At 36.1% G+C, this 17,282-nt stretch overlaps 1 protein-coding gene across 7 annotated transcripts in view; it reads right to left on the reverse strand.

Moving 5' to 3' along the window:
* Nucleotides 1–17,282, reverse strand: part of DLG2 (discs large MAGUK scaffold protein 2) — a 1,874,701-nt gene that overhangs the window by 1,463,209 nt on the left and 394,210 nt on the right. The window lies entirely within an intron of this gene.

Below are 17,282 nucleotides of genomic sequence, written 5' to 3' on the forward strand. Positions count from 1 at the left end.
AGTATGCATCACTATGTGCACATACACAGAAGTACAGAAGTCATCCAAAAGCTATCAGAATGGAGTCTTCTTTTATGAAAAAATTTATTTCAATTGATTAACTATGGCATACCAATAGGCTGCTTCTTAGCAAAAGTGACAAGAAAATCTAAATTGCAAAATGCTCTAAATCTTTCTTTCTTTTTTTTTGTAGCACAGAAACAAATTGAAATATGAAGCAATGAAACAATTCAGGATAACAAAAAGTTTAACGTAATGTAAATGCTTACTAAATGTGTAAGTCTTTTTCTTTTCAAATATCTTGTGCTCATTTCCATATGTTATCCCCTCAATAATCCTATAGGTCAAGCTGTCTTGTTCCTCCTACTCTATTCATTCATTCATTCATTCATTCTATTCATTCATTGATGCATTCATGCATTAATTCATCAAATAAATATTTAGTGAACTCTATGTCAGGCATTGTGCTAGGTACTGGGTATACTACAGTGAACAGAACAGACAAATTCTTGTCCATGATAAAGCATACAATCCATAATACAATAAACACACAAGCAAATAATATGCAATTACAAATTGCAATAAGGTTTTATGATGGAAAACAATTAGTAATTAGAAGGAGAGAGGGAGAGAGAGGAGGAGGGGGAGCAGGACAGAGAGACTGAGAGGAGACAGGGAGAGGAAAAGGGGGGAGAGAGGCGGAGAGAGGGAGATGGTGAGAGGGAGAGAGAGAGAGAGAGAGATAAATCCCCCAGGAAAAAACAGAGAAGACATACCTGAAAATGTCACATTAACGTGGAAATAAAGCCAGAAAAAGAGCCAGTTGTTCAATATGTAAAGAATGTTCTGGGCATATGAAACAGTGGTAGCAAAGGTACATAGACAGGAAGGTTTTCAAGCCTTCTAAAACTGAAAGAAAACCATTACGGTTAGAGTCAATAAGTGAGGTAAAGACTGTCATGCCGTAAACTAGAGGAGACAGACAAAGGCCATCCCATGCAAGGACTTGAGGACATTGGGTCAAGAAATCTGAAATGCATCCTCCTTAGTGCAATGGAAAGCTATTAAAAGGTTTTAAAGGAGGGAGGGGAACAAGATGATTAGATTTGTATTTTTTTCAGGTTACTTGGCCTGATGTGTAAATAGTAGTTTGTTAGGAGGAGGGACAGATAAAATGAAGAATAAAGTTTAAACTTTTTTTTTCTTTCTTTAAATTAAATTTATTGGGGTAACACTGGTTACTAACATTATATAAATTTCAGGTGTACAACTTAATGATATGACCTGTGTAGCCTCCATTGTGTGCTCACAACCCAAAGTCTAGTCTCTAATCTTGTTTATAGTCCAAGTAAAGATGATATGGCTTAGATTCTGGTGGTATCAGTGAAAGTGGGAGATAAGTCAATTCTAGAAACATTTTGGGAGTAGATCTAACATAAATGATGATGGATTAAATGTGAAAGATAAGAACAAAGGCAAGAATCAAAGGACATTCTGAGTTTCTGGTTTAAGCAACTTGGTAAACAGTGAGACAAAGAGAATTGAGAGAGGAATGGGGCTTCTTGGAAGTGAAAATAATCAAGAGAATTCTGTTGTGTTCATCTTTTGAATTCCATGCATTTCAATTTCAAAAACCTCTATTGGCACCTTCCATATACTAGGCCCTGAGAAATCAAAGCTAAGTAAGATTCAACTACTTTTCACAAGGAATCAGGTTAATGTGGAAGAAAATCCTATGAACATTCAAATGTTCTTCCATGTAATAAATGCTACCATAATTCTGGTGGGGCTCAGTGGAGAAACTGGAGGTGAGGAGAGGCTTCAAAGAGACAATGGTTAGACTAAACTGGAAAAAAAAAAAGTCATCCTTTTAATTGAAACATGTGATGATGACCATCCCGATATTTTATTACATAAAACCATAGATACTGGGGGTGCCAAAAAATGTACACATTTTAAGAGATGTTATCTATGTATGACTTTTCAAAGTTGAATTGAATTACGGTAGCAATGTGTAGTATGACGTTTGTTCAAAAGATGGCATTAATCAAATGAATGCTCGCATCATTCATTGTATTACAATTTTAATACAGTCTTTCCTTTCTTAAAATGTGTATACATTATTTTTTTTTGGCACCCTCTGTATATATAACAAGAATGATGTCTTTCGCCTAAGTTCCCAGTATAGAACGTCCTATATTTGCTAGATACTTAATAAACCCCTTTAAGTTTCAAAAACCCTAATAACCCTTATTATGGGGACAATATTCTGCTAGGTATTGTGGAACTATGTTCCCTGTCTTTGAATTGGCCTCTTCTGTTGCTGAGATTACACATGCATGTACAAAAGAGTCAGAGAATCGTGCCAATACAAGACCATGTGATAGAGGTTGCCTCTGTATAAAAGCTGAGAGAATTCAAAACGAAGAGATCACCCTATGGCGTGGGTATAGTCAGAAAATCCTTTCACAAAGAACTAAATTTCCACAAAGTCTCACTTCTTGACAGTCACATTTCTCTGGTCATCTTGTAATGATGGTACCAACATTCTCTGTAATGATAGTTCCAATATCTGACGCCTTCCTTTCCCTACCTCTCCTCTTACTTTCAGCAGGTGGTCTCCCTCACTTCTTATTTTACAGAGTAAATAGAAGCCATCAAACTGGATTTCTCTCATTTCCCACCATGAACATGTAAACATACTGATATCTTCACACACATGTACTTACATATTATAAACCAACCATGGAACATGGTCTTTGGATGTCATCCATTTTGACCTTCTCAGGAAACATTTACATTGATTAGCCCTTTTCTATTACACATTTAACCTCTTGCTCTAACAATACGTCCCTATCAGCATTTGTCAATGAAGCATAAGATTTTACCATGTTTCCCCAAAAATAAGACCTAGCTGGACAATCAGCCCTAATGCGCCTTTTGGAGCAAAAAGTAATATAATACTCGGTATTATATTACATTATATTATATTATTTTATATTATAAAGAGCGGGTCTTATATTATGGTAAAATATTAACTTTTGCTCCAAAGGATGCATTAGAACTGATTGTCCGCCTAGGTCTTATTTTCGGGGAAACATGTACTAGTCTACCATGTATATTGTAAACATCCTATCTCTTCAACCCCTCTTTAATCCCTACCACTTGATTGAAACTATTCTATTGCTTCTACTTGCTGAATAATGTATCAGAACACTTGTCGGTCCTTAACTTAGTTGGTTTCTCAGACACATCACCTTTTAAATATTATCATTTTCACCCAGGAAAGCAAAACTCCTTCCTTGACCTCGCATCTCTTATCAACTACCGACCTCCTGCCCATCCTCATAGGTCAGCTACACATCTCTACTCATGTCTTCAAGACTCCTGAAACTTAATTTGTCCAGAATAGACTTTGTGATCCTCTCACTACCATACCTAAAAGAAACCTTTTCTAGAGTCCCCAAGTTCAGTAAATGATACCTGTACCCACTGTTTCATGCAAGCCAGGGAACTAGGAGTCATCTTGACACTTCTGTTCCTCTTACCAGTCCCATATATAATTAATCTTTATGGCCTGGCACGTGTACTCCTAAATATCTCCTATCTCTTCATCTTTCCCCATATCCACAACCACCCTAATTTATGCTACCACTATCTTTTGCCTGGACCTCTGGAAAAGCTGCAAAACTAGTTGTTTTATTTTTACCATAACCTGTCTTTCCATTTTCCTTATCTCGCATCCACATAGCACCCAGAGTGATGACTTCAAAATTCAAATATGACCATGTTACCCAATGCTCTCCCCTCGTTCCAATCTACTTAAAATACTTCAATCAAATTCTAAACATTGTCTGGCTTGTATGTCCCTCTCTAATCCCATCTCACACCAAACTTCCCCTAATGCACTCTCTGCACACAGCCATATGGACCTCACAGCTCTTCAGAAAGGGTGCTTACACTTCCGCCATAGAAACGTTGTATATATGGTTCCCTCTGCTTGAATAAATCTCTACCTGCGAACCTACTTTCCTAATTAGCTTAATTAGCATGCCCTGAAGGAAGCCTACTCTGACTTCCTTCTGTACATCAATGCTACCTGAAATGTACTCCCAATACACCATGTATATATTCTCTGTAGCACTTATCAAAATTGCAACTTTCTCTTCACTTGTGTGATTCTTGAATTTATTTCTGCTTCCTCCTTGATGGCAGGCATGTATGTTTCCTCATACTATAAATTTAGAGGACACAATACAGTGCCTGGGACATAGCAGTCACCCTGTAAATGTTTATGGAATTAATGAAGGAGAACGGGAGGAAAGATAGACGGATACATGGATTTGGATGAGCAGAAAGAATGGTCACATGCTACAGAAGACTCGGGCTTATTTAAATAATACATGTTGAGATGAGAAACTAGCTATAGGCAAGAGAACAGTTCTTTTGACAACAGGATTTTTTTTTTCTTTTCCATTGTGTTTTCTTCAAACAGATAGTTGTAAAGAGAGCTCTTGCCTTTATCTATAAAGGCCACAATTCTTCTGCCAAGAGCTCTCTTCAGCCAAAGTCCTACCGGATGCCCGTGCATGGTGACTTGGTGGGCAATTTGGCTTATTCTGTCTACATAGTACAAGGCTACACAGAAAGCAAAGAAAGTGCCCAGACTGGGCATTGGTGGGGAGGAAGGGGTGATTTTCTATCCACTCCATAATTGCATAAAATGTCCTTACACTCTGTACAATATTTTGCCCTCTTTCGGGGTGACCTTGTCATTTGTTTGACTTAGTATGTTATGTTTGAGCAACGTAAATTTAAGAAAAGCCACTGGTGTAAAAAAAAAAGTCAACTCTCAGAAAAGTACTCTAAATAATAGAGGAAAAGCAAGTCAGTAGCAACAAACAACACCATAAATCAAAAGAGAAGGAAATGGTGTCCTGGAGTTTTATGAATGTCGTATCATTCCATCCACATACATAGTTCAAAGAGGTGCAGAAAGCCCCCAAATTAAGTAAGCAAAGGAGGTAGAACTCTAACCCAGTTCTAGGTGATGACAAAGGCCATGATCTTGAAGTAGTGAAACACCACTTCAAGTCATGCAACCAAGAATAAAACCTAAGTACTCTGGTTCTGGAGCACAGTGTCAGGGAAGATGGTATTCCCTTCCACAGCCCAGTCTCCTTCCCACGTTCTGTGGTCCGTCCTGATGCTCAGGGAACTGAAACAGATGAGACTCTTTTGTTGCCATCTCAGAGGTCTTCCTACAGACCTCAAACTTTCAGAGAGTCATAAAACTTCCATTCTGTGTATGCTTTAGAAAACTGTGTTTGGACAAAGACTTTGGACATTAAGTTTTAGCTCAGAATGCATTTTTGTTTCCAAGTTATAAATAGAGTACAACTTTTTAATAAAAATGCCGACACAGCGTAAAGAACAGTGGTGTATGACCAAATCCAGTGCAGAAATAAACTGATTCTTTCAACAAAATATTAGCATCCTTAGAGAGACGATAGTTACAGAATGTGGTTAAATTGTGGATATTAAATTACGCAAAAATTTTACTTCACCAAAATGCAATCTAAAATAGCCATCAAGATCAATTAGCATTTTTTCTAGTACGATACCTCGGAGATTTAAACAATCCAGACTTGAATGGCTTTGATTTTTTTTTTTTTAATAAAGTGTCCTGAGTTGGTTGACAAATATATGGGTCAGTAACTAAAGTATTCAAATGTTTGTATACATTTTCCCTCATTGTATAATGGAAGAGTGGTTGTTATACAACCTGCTCCTTCTCCACCCACTCTAATCATGCTCAAGTTTGGGGTTTTGATTAGCTGCATTAGTTGTAACTTTTGTTGCAAAGGCCAGTCCATTAATCCAGGCTTGGAGGGGCTGTTTTTATGAGGCAGTCATGGGACTATGCTGCCTGCTGCCAAAAGGACCTCTTAGAGCAGCAATTAATGTTCCATTTCTGTGTCAGATGCTCTTAAAAGTATCTCCAGGCCAATGTTTGTCCTAACATTTTGTACAGTTCTGTAGAGGTCTGGGGAAGCTGGAGGCTGCTTCCAGAGGTTTTGCATTGACACCTGCTCTGTACCGGTCATAGGAATCTAGCTGTCGCTACAGACATGGCCTCATGGAATAGCTTCCCCTGTTTAGACTACCTGAGCCTAAATCGAAGGAGGCAAGTCTGAGCAGGGGCAGAGCACAATCAGATTAGGAAAGAAAATCAAAATAATAAGCAGGTGCAAGAATACCTCTGTATCTTTTTTGTATACTTCAGGCATTTAAGTAACATTTCTTTGTTTCTTTTTTTTGGATTTCTAGGTTACTATAAAACAAATTTTCTAATGTAAAAAACCAAAAAAATATTTTAAAAGGCCCATAAACTTTACCAATTAATCATTAGCTATTCATATGTTGTATGGCCTTCCTTTTAAATAATAAAATTGTATAATATACCCACCCACTGAATATTGTTATGGAAAAAGTTCCTTTAAGAGACAAGTGCACTATGAGATTTTCAAGGTAGCATTAGCTTGGAAGGGCTGTCATTCATGGCTCATATCTGTAGCTGTTCTATGAACAGCTTCCAACACCCAAATCAAGAGCACTTGACGGTGTCTGTGTTTGTTCCACAATGAACTAAGAACATCAAATTAAAGGGAATAATATGAGAGCAAGGGAGAGGTATTCAGGGGAGTTCATGACATACATTTAACTTCGCTTTGAGAAAAGAAATCTCTCCAGCATAATTGCACTGGACTTGGTCCTCCATAATCATACCAATCATATATGTTTCCAGAGGCTCTTTAACCACTTAGTGCTGGAAACCATTTTCCTAAAATACTTTCCAGGAATTCAAGTAACCAAAACAAACACAGCAATGGCTCTGAATTCAGAAATGACTTTCAAAGATATAGAAATTGTAATAGAAATCACTGTCAGAAGAAAAAATCAAAGGCTTTATGCTTATTAAAACAATATTAACTCATTATACATTTGACTCCCTATCTTTTGATTACATCTTACACTTTCTGAGGTAAGTTGAAAGTAGGCCAAGATGTTAGAGAGTTCATTGCTAAAGTACCTTTGTGAAGCAAATATAGATCTTAAACTATAACCATCTTCTGAGTTTTTCAGTATTGATAATAATGGTGTCATAATAAGAAGAAAATTAACATGTTTTGAGTACTTACTATGTGGCAGGAACTGATTGAGACATACTGCATATATTGTCTTGAGTTCTGAAAATAATTTATAAGGTAGGTAACTATTATTTCACAAATGAGAAAAGCGAGACAAAGAGATGTTGAAATGCTTACTCAATGCTAGTGAAAGAAAGGAGATCTCAAAAACTTCTGACTCCAAAACTCATGTCCCTTCTACTATGCAACACTCTTGTCTTTAAATGATGAGCGAAAAGTTAAGTAGGAAGAACATCAAGCCTACACTGAAACATCCGTATAATATCAATACATACCAATGCCTCACAATGGTTAAAAATCAGGGACAGTACAACACCCAAGGCAAATCCCCTTTCAAATATCATTGGGGCTTCCTGTTTTGCTGTCAATTTCTCTCTTATCCTCAACACCAACTTTATCTCCACCACAAATTCAAAGCACTACCTCAGTTACTCAAGTTGAAGAGGAGAGGAACCCACCACCCTGAAAGTTGTACGAGTTGAAACGTGCTACCTCTCTGATTGTCTATCAGAACCATCAAAAACAAAGGTGTTCATAAACACAAATCTATTAGAGAATTAAAGTTTATCTTTTAAAGTACATTTTTTGTATTTTGAACTTTTTTAATTTGAGGTATTTTTAGTAGTCACAGTTAGAAGTCACAAAAGTGATTCTTCTTCAAAAAAAAAATCTCTGTACATAATTTTAGTTTTTTGTTGACTCATGGCCAACATTTATGAATGTCAGTTAAGATATTAAGTTGTAATGTACCAATTTCCCACCACTGAATTACCTCATAGAGTTTAAGGGCTTCTTCTTTCTCTTAATGTTTTTTTCTTTTCTTTTCTTTCTTCACTGTCGGCTGCCACTTCCTATGGAGGCTAATACACCAGGCTTTAGTAATGCCTTCTGAGGAATTTCCATTTATCTGGTTCTTCCAATACGTTAGGTAATTAGCAGCCCTAATTATTAGAAATGTATCTAAATAGGATCAGAAATATGGTATCATGGGTCTCTCATGTTCAAATACATGTGCCTGAGATATATTAAGAACCTCATATACAATGAGATCATAAAATAGGGAGGTACTCTGTGAGTGGTGACCATGAAATATTGATGTAGTCCACTTCAACACCATTTTTTGTTTATTTCTAGATGATTCTCACTTTATACTACATAATTGCGGTTGCTGAATACTAAGTAAAATGACTTTCAGTAAATATTGCTGAAGCTCTTTAAATCGCTGTCAGAGAGAACAAATACACAATTCTTCCAGGGTTTTTTCTGGACACAGAAATAAAGCCCTTGCACTGGAAAATCCATCAATTCATCAGCACAGAATTTTGTTTTCTCAATAATTTATAAATCATCAAATCAACATGTTCTATATTAGTATCCTTCTATAAACTGTGAAAAACCATGCTGTAGCTTGTAGCTCTTTCATGGAACAATCCCTGAGAGAATATTTCATATTCAATTCCTAGAGAAAATGATGAAACTAAGAAGAGGGAAGATAGAACCTAGTAATCCTCTTAAAAAAAACCCATTATTAAAATCTATTTAACTCTGAGTAAAGGACATAACTAAATTTCTAAATAGTTAAGGTTATAACTCTCTTTACATCGTGGTTATACACATGGCCTTTGTTTCCAAATAAATAACATTAGAAATCCTGACAGTGCTGTGAAAGAATACCTTCAAATGGATAGCCGCCAAGATGGCTGTCCAACTATGCAACTATTGCAATGCATAGAATCCAGGTGGCAACTTCTATGACACAAGGCACAGCTACTGAAAAACCCACCTCTTCTGAAATCACTATTTTCCATTATAAACTCAAAAGCATCAATTTGCTCAGGAAAGACAGTAACAATATCAGAAACAGGACCAGATTGGATACCCAAAGGACTCGTCTGGCTCCCCTATATGCTGGTTGCCTGATGAAAAAAAAAAAAGTCACTTCTCTAACATTCAGTTTTCTTATCTGTCAAACAGTGGAAGAGCTATCCTTTGGCAAAGTAAGACGTGGATTACAAGTAGGTAGATTATGCTTTCAGGAATCTTAGAAAAGTTCTGCTTAGTTTTCGCAGTAGAAGTTCAAGTATTCTTTTAGCAGATGAAAAGTTTAGGTGTCAAAAACAAATATCAAAACAAATAAGTACATAAACAAACAGACAAATATCCACCATTCATGATGAAAACACTCAACAAACTATAGGAATAGAAGGAAATTCCCTCAATTTGATAAAATAAATTTATTTTAAAAACAAACAAACAACAACAACAACAAAACACCTCACAGCTATCATATTTAATGATGAGATATGGAATATTTTCTCCTAAAATCAAGAACAAGACCAGAATGTCTGCTCTTGACAATTCTATTCAATATTGTAGTGAATATTCTAGCCAAAGCAATTGGGCAAGAAAATGAAATAAAAGGCATCCAGATTTGGAAAGGAAGAATTGAAACTCTCTTTTTGCAAATGGAATGATCTGATATGTAGAAAATCCTAAGGAATTCACTCAAAAGCTCTTAGAACTCATAGGTTTAGCAAGGTTGCAGGATACAAAGTCAATAAACAAAAACTAGCTCCATTTCCATACACTAGCAATGACCAATTAAAAAATGAAATTAAGAAAATAATCCAATTTATAATAGCATCAAAAAATAAAATGCTTGGGAATAAATTTAACAAAAGTAATGCAAAACTTGTACTCTGAAAACAATAAACTATTGTCAAAAGAAATTAAAGAAGACCTAAATAAATGGAAAGACATTCCTGGGATCAGAAGATTTAGCATTGTTAAAATGGCAATATTCCCCAAGTTGATCTACAGATTCAATGTAATCTCTCTCAAAAACCCAGCTGGATTTTTTTTTTTTTTTGTGGAAACTGACAATCTAATCCTAAAATTTATTTAAATATGCAAGGGACCTAAAATAGCCAAAACATTCTTCAAAAAGAACAGAGTTGAGTATGCATGCTTTTTGAACTTACTATAAAGCTACAGTAATCAACACAGTGTGTTACTGGCATAGAATAGTCACAGACATCAATGGAATAGAATTGGAAATCCATAAATAAACTCTTACATTCTTAGATATGATACCAAAAGCACAAGAGAAAAAAAATGAATTGGACTTAATCAAAATGTAAAATATCTGTGCTTCAAATGACACTATCAAAAATGAAAAAAACAATCCACAGACTGGTACAAAATATTTTCATATCATATATCTAATAAGAGATTCATATCAAGAACATATAAAAAACCATATAACTCAAAAATTAAAAGACCTTCTCCCCTCAAATTAAAAATAGGTAAAGGATCTGATAGACATTTCTTCAAAGACAAATAAATAGCCAATAAGTACATGAAAACATGTTCACCATCACTAATCACTAAAGAAATGCAAATAAAAACCACAGTGAGATACTATCTCATACCGACGAGGATGACTATAATAAAAAGATAAAAAACAAATGTTGATGACAATGTGGAGAAGTTGAAACCCTCCTACATTGCTGGTGGGAATGCAAAATAGTGCAACTGCTCTACAAAACAGTCTGGCAGTTCCTCAAAAAGTTAAATGTACGAGTAGTTACTATATAATCCAGCAATTCCGCTAGTCAGTATATAGCAAAGAGAATGAAAAACATATGTCCACACAGTAACTTGCACACAAGTAGTCATAGTAGCATTATTCATATCGAAAAAGGGAAAATGAAAATTTCTATCAACTGATGAATGGATAAACAAAATGTGGTATATCCATATAATAGATTATTATTTATTAAGAGAAAGTAATGATGAATGGATGTACGCTACACCATGGATCAGTCTTGAACACATTATGCTCAGTGAAAGAAGCCAGTCACAAAAGCCCACATATTATAAGATTCCATTCATAGGAAATGTCTAGAATAAGCAAATCCCTCACAATGGAAAGGAAATTAATGACTTAGGGGCTGGAGGGAAGGGGAATGGGGAGCGACTGCTAATGGGACTGGTTTGTTTTTGTTTTTGTTTTATAAGGTCATGACATTGTTCTAAAATTGATAGTAGTGATAGTGGCACAATTCTGGGAATATAATAAAAAATCATTGAGTTGTGTACTTTAAATGGGTGAATTGTATAGTGTGTGAATTATATCCCAGTAAAGCTGTGGAAAAAATAATAAAGAACACTGATGGAAAACAACAACCTCCCCCCCAAAAAAAATCCCAACTACTCATAGAGAGAATCACAAGGATTTATATTAATTCTGTGTTCTATCAGATCTTTGGCTGCATGGCAGAAATAAATAAAAAATAAAAATAAAAGGAAGTGGTAGGTGAATGCTGAGGCCCAAAATATCGAGGTGGGTAAAGAGAGAATTCTCAGGAAATATTAAAAGGTACAGAACGAGGAAGCTGGGGACGCTGAACATGAACTTTACTGACTTCACTTTTACTGTGAGCCTGTCTTTTGCTCCCAGGTGCCAGGTGGTTACCTACCATTTCTCCATTTAGCTTCCCATATCTTGCCAGCAGCCTCAGACCTGGCAACCTTCACCTCTTTGCCCAAGGCATGCTGGGTACTGCTCTCTACTCTGTGTAGTTTTTATGTGTGCTCACTAGGAATGACCCTTCATGTCTTAATAAACCAATTACCCCTTTCCCCAATAAATACAGCAGGTTCCCTTTCTGGGCATGTTTCAAAGATCAGTGGAACAATATTATTTGACATGAGTACCGTAGTTCCCAGGAGACTCTTTCAAACCTAGAGAGGAAACTGGTATAAGTTCACAGTACCTAAGAGCCAGAAGAGAGGAAAAAAAGGAATGTGTCCATTTTCTCAATCTAATCTTCCTCAGACTTTCCTTGATTTAAGGCCCTGGACTACAGGAAAATTGGAATCTGAGCCATTCCAAAGCCTACATTTCTTAAAGTGCTTTGTGATTTTTCTGAGATATAATTTCCCTTATGGATTCTTTTCTAACCCATTCTTTGCTGCCACCCAGATGGCCGGAAGCACTCTAATCCAAGGGCAGACCAAGTGAAGGCCCCGTACTCTGCAATTTTCCATAATTTCCCTAAGACTGTCATCATCTGATAATGTCCTGACTTTTCATTCTATAATGGGACTGCTGATGGTATGAAAATATTGCCCTAAAAAATAAAAATTGCACCCAGTCTTTAGAAAGATAATACCCATCAAAGCCACCCTGGGTGTCATTAATTTCCCAGCAGCAGTGTTCGCCCAGTGGGTGCTATGCTCACAGGAAGTTAGGAAACACCCCAAAAGCAGACAAGACACATTATTTATTTTATGACTGGGTTCGATGTTTCTGGTGCCATGGTCTTGGTATTTATGTGGGCTATATACAAAATGAGGTCACAGAATGAAATGTAGAGGGAAGAAAAGTGGGGGAGGAGCTACCAAAAAAGGAGGAAAAACAAAAAACAAAACAACCTTAGGACTATTATATTACTAGAATAGCTTATGTACATTGTATTAACTGGTTTCAATTATAGTAAATGGCCCCGATTGTGGGTAGTGTGAGGAGGTCTGGGAGAACATGCTGAAGCAATTAACACTTTAAAAATACATCTCTCCTGGTTTCTTCGAGGAATGTCTGTTTTTATTGATTTCCCATAAAAAAGAAAAATTACTTTCATAATCTAGAGAGACACAGTGGGGAAATATTAAAATGTTTTTTGAATTAAAAGGTGCACCCACGCCCATTCCTTGAAAATGGCCTTATGTTACACAGAATACAAATATCTCCTTAATGTGACATCCTTTTATCACCATCAGTTCCTTCCTGCCTGACCGAGAACAAAATCTGTCCTTTCAAGAGTTTCAGTAACTCTGCTTTCAAAGTCTTACAGAGTTGTATATTAACTCTTAGAACTCTTCCCTATCCTCGCCCGAATCCCTTTCTAAAGAAAGGGCTCTACTAAATAAATTGCCCTTAATTAATGACAAGTTATTGCATTTGTTTATGCCGTCACTCACCAATTCATCCTGCCTCATCCACTTCCTTCTGGAATGGCCTATCTTTTTTCTTTATTTCCTCTAACTTTTATTAGGCAATTACTATGTCCAGGTACTATGTTAACACTTGCTATGAATTATCTCACGTAAATTTCAGGAAAAAAAAAAAAACAACATCCTGTTGTATGCATAAACTCAGAGAGATTAAGTAAACTGTGCAAGTTCATACAGCTAGAAAGTGACAGAGTTCATATGTTAACACAAACCTTATTCAATCTAAAGCTTATATACTTAGTTATTACCAAATATTGCATCTTTTGTCTTCCAAAATCCATCTTAAGACAACTCTACATTCTGAATATGTATAGGTGTTTGTACAAACCACTATTATTGCATGGATTACCTAGTATAATGATTATTTATGTGTATTATTTCCTACTATACCTTGAGCAATCCAAGTATCAGTTACAACGTATAAAATGTGCTCAGTAAATGTTTTTTGAATAACTAAATGAGAATTGATGCATTCAGAGTACAGTGTTCTATTTTGCAAACGCTTACATGGTTTTTAAAAATATTTCACATATATACTTATGGGTGACTATTCTGTAGCAACAGAGATATACATATAAAAATATCCATGACAAAGTTCTTAAGAGCAGGAACTTTATTTTCAACTTAGCTTCTAGAAACTCCTCTCATAGCATGATTTTTTAAAAAATTTTCTAGCAACTAAGGGGTGTGCAAACATGCTGGGAAACAAAGCAATTTATTCTAGAAAAATTATATGTATTTATATATCATATATCTAATCAATAAAATCACACATTGCAGCCATTGCTAAATACTGCCCAGTAACTAAAGATTGTGTTTGGGGACATTCCTCAAAATGATCAAATCCATGCATAGGCTGTAGCCATACTGAGTGGTCCAGAGACATGTCCTAAAATGCAACAGCCACCCAAACCTCCTTCAGCTTGTCAAGTCTAAGTAGTGTTTGTTTATTTTTGTTTTATTTCCAAGTGTCAAGAACTACTTCTTAGCCCAATTAACTCAGGATTCAGAGAGCTGCCTGTCTTCACTTGAGTCCCAGAACCTGTGGGTCTTTTCTCATTTGTTTACAAGTGACAAGGGTTCGGGTAACCACTGTGTTCATATTCATGATCATATAAACTAATGATGCATGCAACCCTATTAAATTTAAAGTGTAGAGGGAAGGGAGGGTATCATTATAATGCTTAATGTAGCCATACAAGGAGAGATCAATAAACAATAAAACTGTCACACTTCTCACGAGGGAAAGTATTTCATATATAGCTATTCAGAAAGTATAACTATGCCCATGTTTCTGTTTAATTACTGGGGGCAAAATTTCTATTTAGTTTGAACCTCAATCTATATATTATAGTTCTGGCTAAAAGGAAAAGTCTTTTAAAAATATCTCTTGGTCCCATTATTATAGATGCGTGGAGTGTTTTTTTAAAAAAAGAAGCATCCGAGAGGACACTGAGCAAATAGTAATAGAAGCCATTTTCAAAGCAATATGTAACTGGTGACAGGCACTGGCAATGCAATTTGGAGAGAGAAGCCTTCTTAGGAAAACCAATGATAAAATCTCTGCACTTACAATAAACCTGGGGCAAATGCACACACAAAGACCAAGACTTTTTTGAAAAAGTATAAAGCCCAATTATAAGGATACAATTATTCCAGAACATAACACCAAGGAACAAGAATAGGGCACTGGGGAAAAGAAGGTAGGAAAGAATCAACTGATCTTGAAAAATGAGCAAAGGTAACAAAGACTATTCATTTATTATGAATGTAAGTATGTATTAATTTATTTATACCTAAAAAAATTGAGACAGACAAGACATTCTCTTAAACACATGAATGAGGCTAAGATAGTCTCTACTGGGTGAAAAATAAGAAAATGGAAATGAATACTAGAACAACTTTATACATATGTTATGTAGCTTTTTATTATATAAATATGCTTATGCTAACTATGCATATTTTTCTTATTCTTTTTTTTTTTTTAAGTGTCTTTCTCCAGGACCCATCAGCTCCAAGTCAAGTAGTTGTTTCAAACTAGTTGTGGAGGGTGCAGCTCACAGTGGCCCATGTGGGGATCAAATCAGCAACCTTGGTGTTAAGAGCACCGAGCTCTAACAAACTGTGCTTAACCAGCCAGCCCCATATTTTCATTCTATAATGTGGATTAAGTCATTATCAAATTATTCTTTGCTTTTTGTTTTTTTATGTAGCTAAGCATTGTATATAATCAGATATTTGGGATAAATACACTATTATAAATTATAATATCAAACACCCAGTGTTCCGGGTGCTTTTTTCTGTCTGAGACAAGTAGCATGCATTACAGTAGCTCTAGTGGGTGCTTCATAAATGTTGCTGACTAGGAATATTAGTTAAGACGTTTTTCTTTTCTCTTTGGTTGCAAATAAATCAAAGAATATTTAACTCCCTCAAATAAACAAAATTTTAAAAATCTGGGTAACTTGAGAAAAAGTAACATTGATTATCAGCAGGTTACTGTGACCATTTTAAAAAAACAAAGAGGGATTTGAGTAAGCAAAACCTCAGAAGGGTAGATATAGGGCAGCCCCAGGGATCTCAGCAACTGAGGTTCACAGGATTATTTCTAATAATTCAATACTGATGACTACAGTTGGTCTCTCTCTTGTACAAATTTCCCAAGAGAAAGGATCCAACTTGCCCAGCTGGTACCAGATTATCTACTCCTGGACCAATCAGTCATGGTCAGAGGCAGACTCACATAACCTCCACACGGCCCCTGGGAGCCTGCCTGCCTGGGGGTTTCTGAGAGCCTATCTCAGGGTTACTCACAGAGAAAGCAGAATCATGGGTTGGGCAACTCCAGAAAGTGTCTGTCCCACTGGGAGATGTAATTACATTCTTTTAAGTAAATGGCAAAGGAAATCCATGAAACCAGCAGCTCCCAATTCTATGGCAGGAGCAAGAAGAAACGTCTCCCTTTCTGATGCTCTCATCTGACCACACAATTGAGAATTGGACTTTATTATTGGCATTTCTGCCTTTGATCTTCAGGAAGGGTCTTAGGTGTAGTCATCTATCTATTCCTTAATATTCCACAACAGGAAGACCTAGTCTGGGATTTCCCCATCCTAAGGGGTCCGTCTCCAAAGAAATAATGAAGAATTCCTTTCACTAATTCAAAAGACAAAATTCTAACAATGGATTTACTTGCAATAAAACTGGATGATAACTAAAAAGTCAAATTTCTTTTATTTGGGGCCATAATTAGTGCAATGGAGGATCAGCTACTAAGATATTCGTATTGGTGTTATATATGGACGTGTTTGGTAAAATGGGAACAGTATCTCATTTATCTTTGTATAGTGAGCAGTTGGCATAGTACCTGACACAGCTGAAATGAATTACTAAATTTTGTCTAGTTTGAAAACAAAATTCCTCAAAACACATATTCAGTGGTACTCTGTCAAGAAAAAAGTATAAAGGGACGCTTGAAATTGAGAAATGGAAACCATCCACCTAAAAAGATAAAATAGTATAATCATTCCTCTTCATCCAGAAATGAGAGTTGTAATTCACTAAAACGTACTAAAGAGGAAATCAACAGATTGAAGGATTCTTTCACTGAATCTGCACTCACAAAGCTCCTACCAGGTACCAGGGATTTACCTACATGTAGGTATACGAGGACCCTGAAGAGCACATGGTTTCTTTGGATAAACACACATATAAATCAGCAATTATGAGATAATATGAGGGACACAATAAACTGAATGATTGATGAAGAAATAGAATTGTTAAAACTCATACTTTCTCTGGCATCAGCAGAGTTCCAAAGCATGCACTCCCCTAGGACCAACTGCTCACAAAAGGGTGACATTTGTACTCTCCAAGTCTCTGGCAAGTCTGGGCAGCCTGCTCACTGTAGGAATACCTGAAATCGAACATCATCATCTCTCCTTCATTAAAGGTGATCCCTCCTTCTCTCCCTTCCACAGATAAACAAAACACAAGGAAAGAGGTTTCATTCCTTTACACAATATGAGTGAAAGGCAGGCTGCCCCAGGCCTA

Source organism: Rhinolophus ferrumequinum, chromosome 11, assembly GCF_004115265.2.
Source record: "Rhinolophus ferrumequinum isolate MPI-CBG mRhiFer1 chromosome 11, mRhiFer1_v1.p, whole genome shotgun sequence".
In the NCBI taxonomy this organism is placed as follows: Eukaryota; Metazoa; Chordata; class Mammalia; order Chiroptera; family Rhinolophidae; genus Rhinolophus; species Rhinolophus ferrumequinum.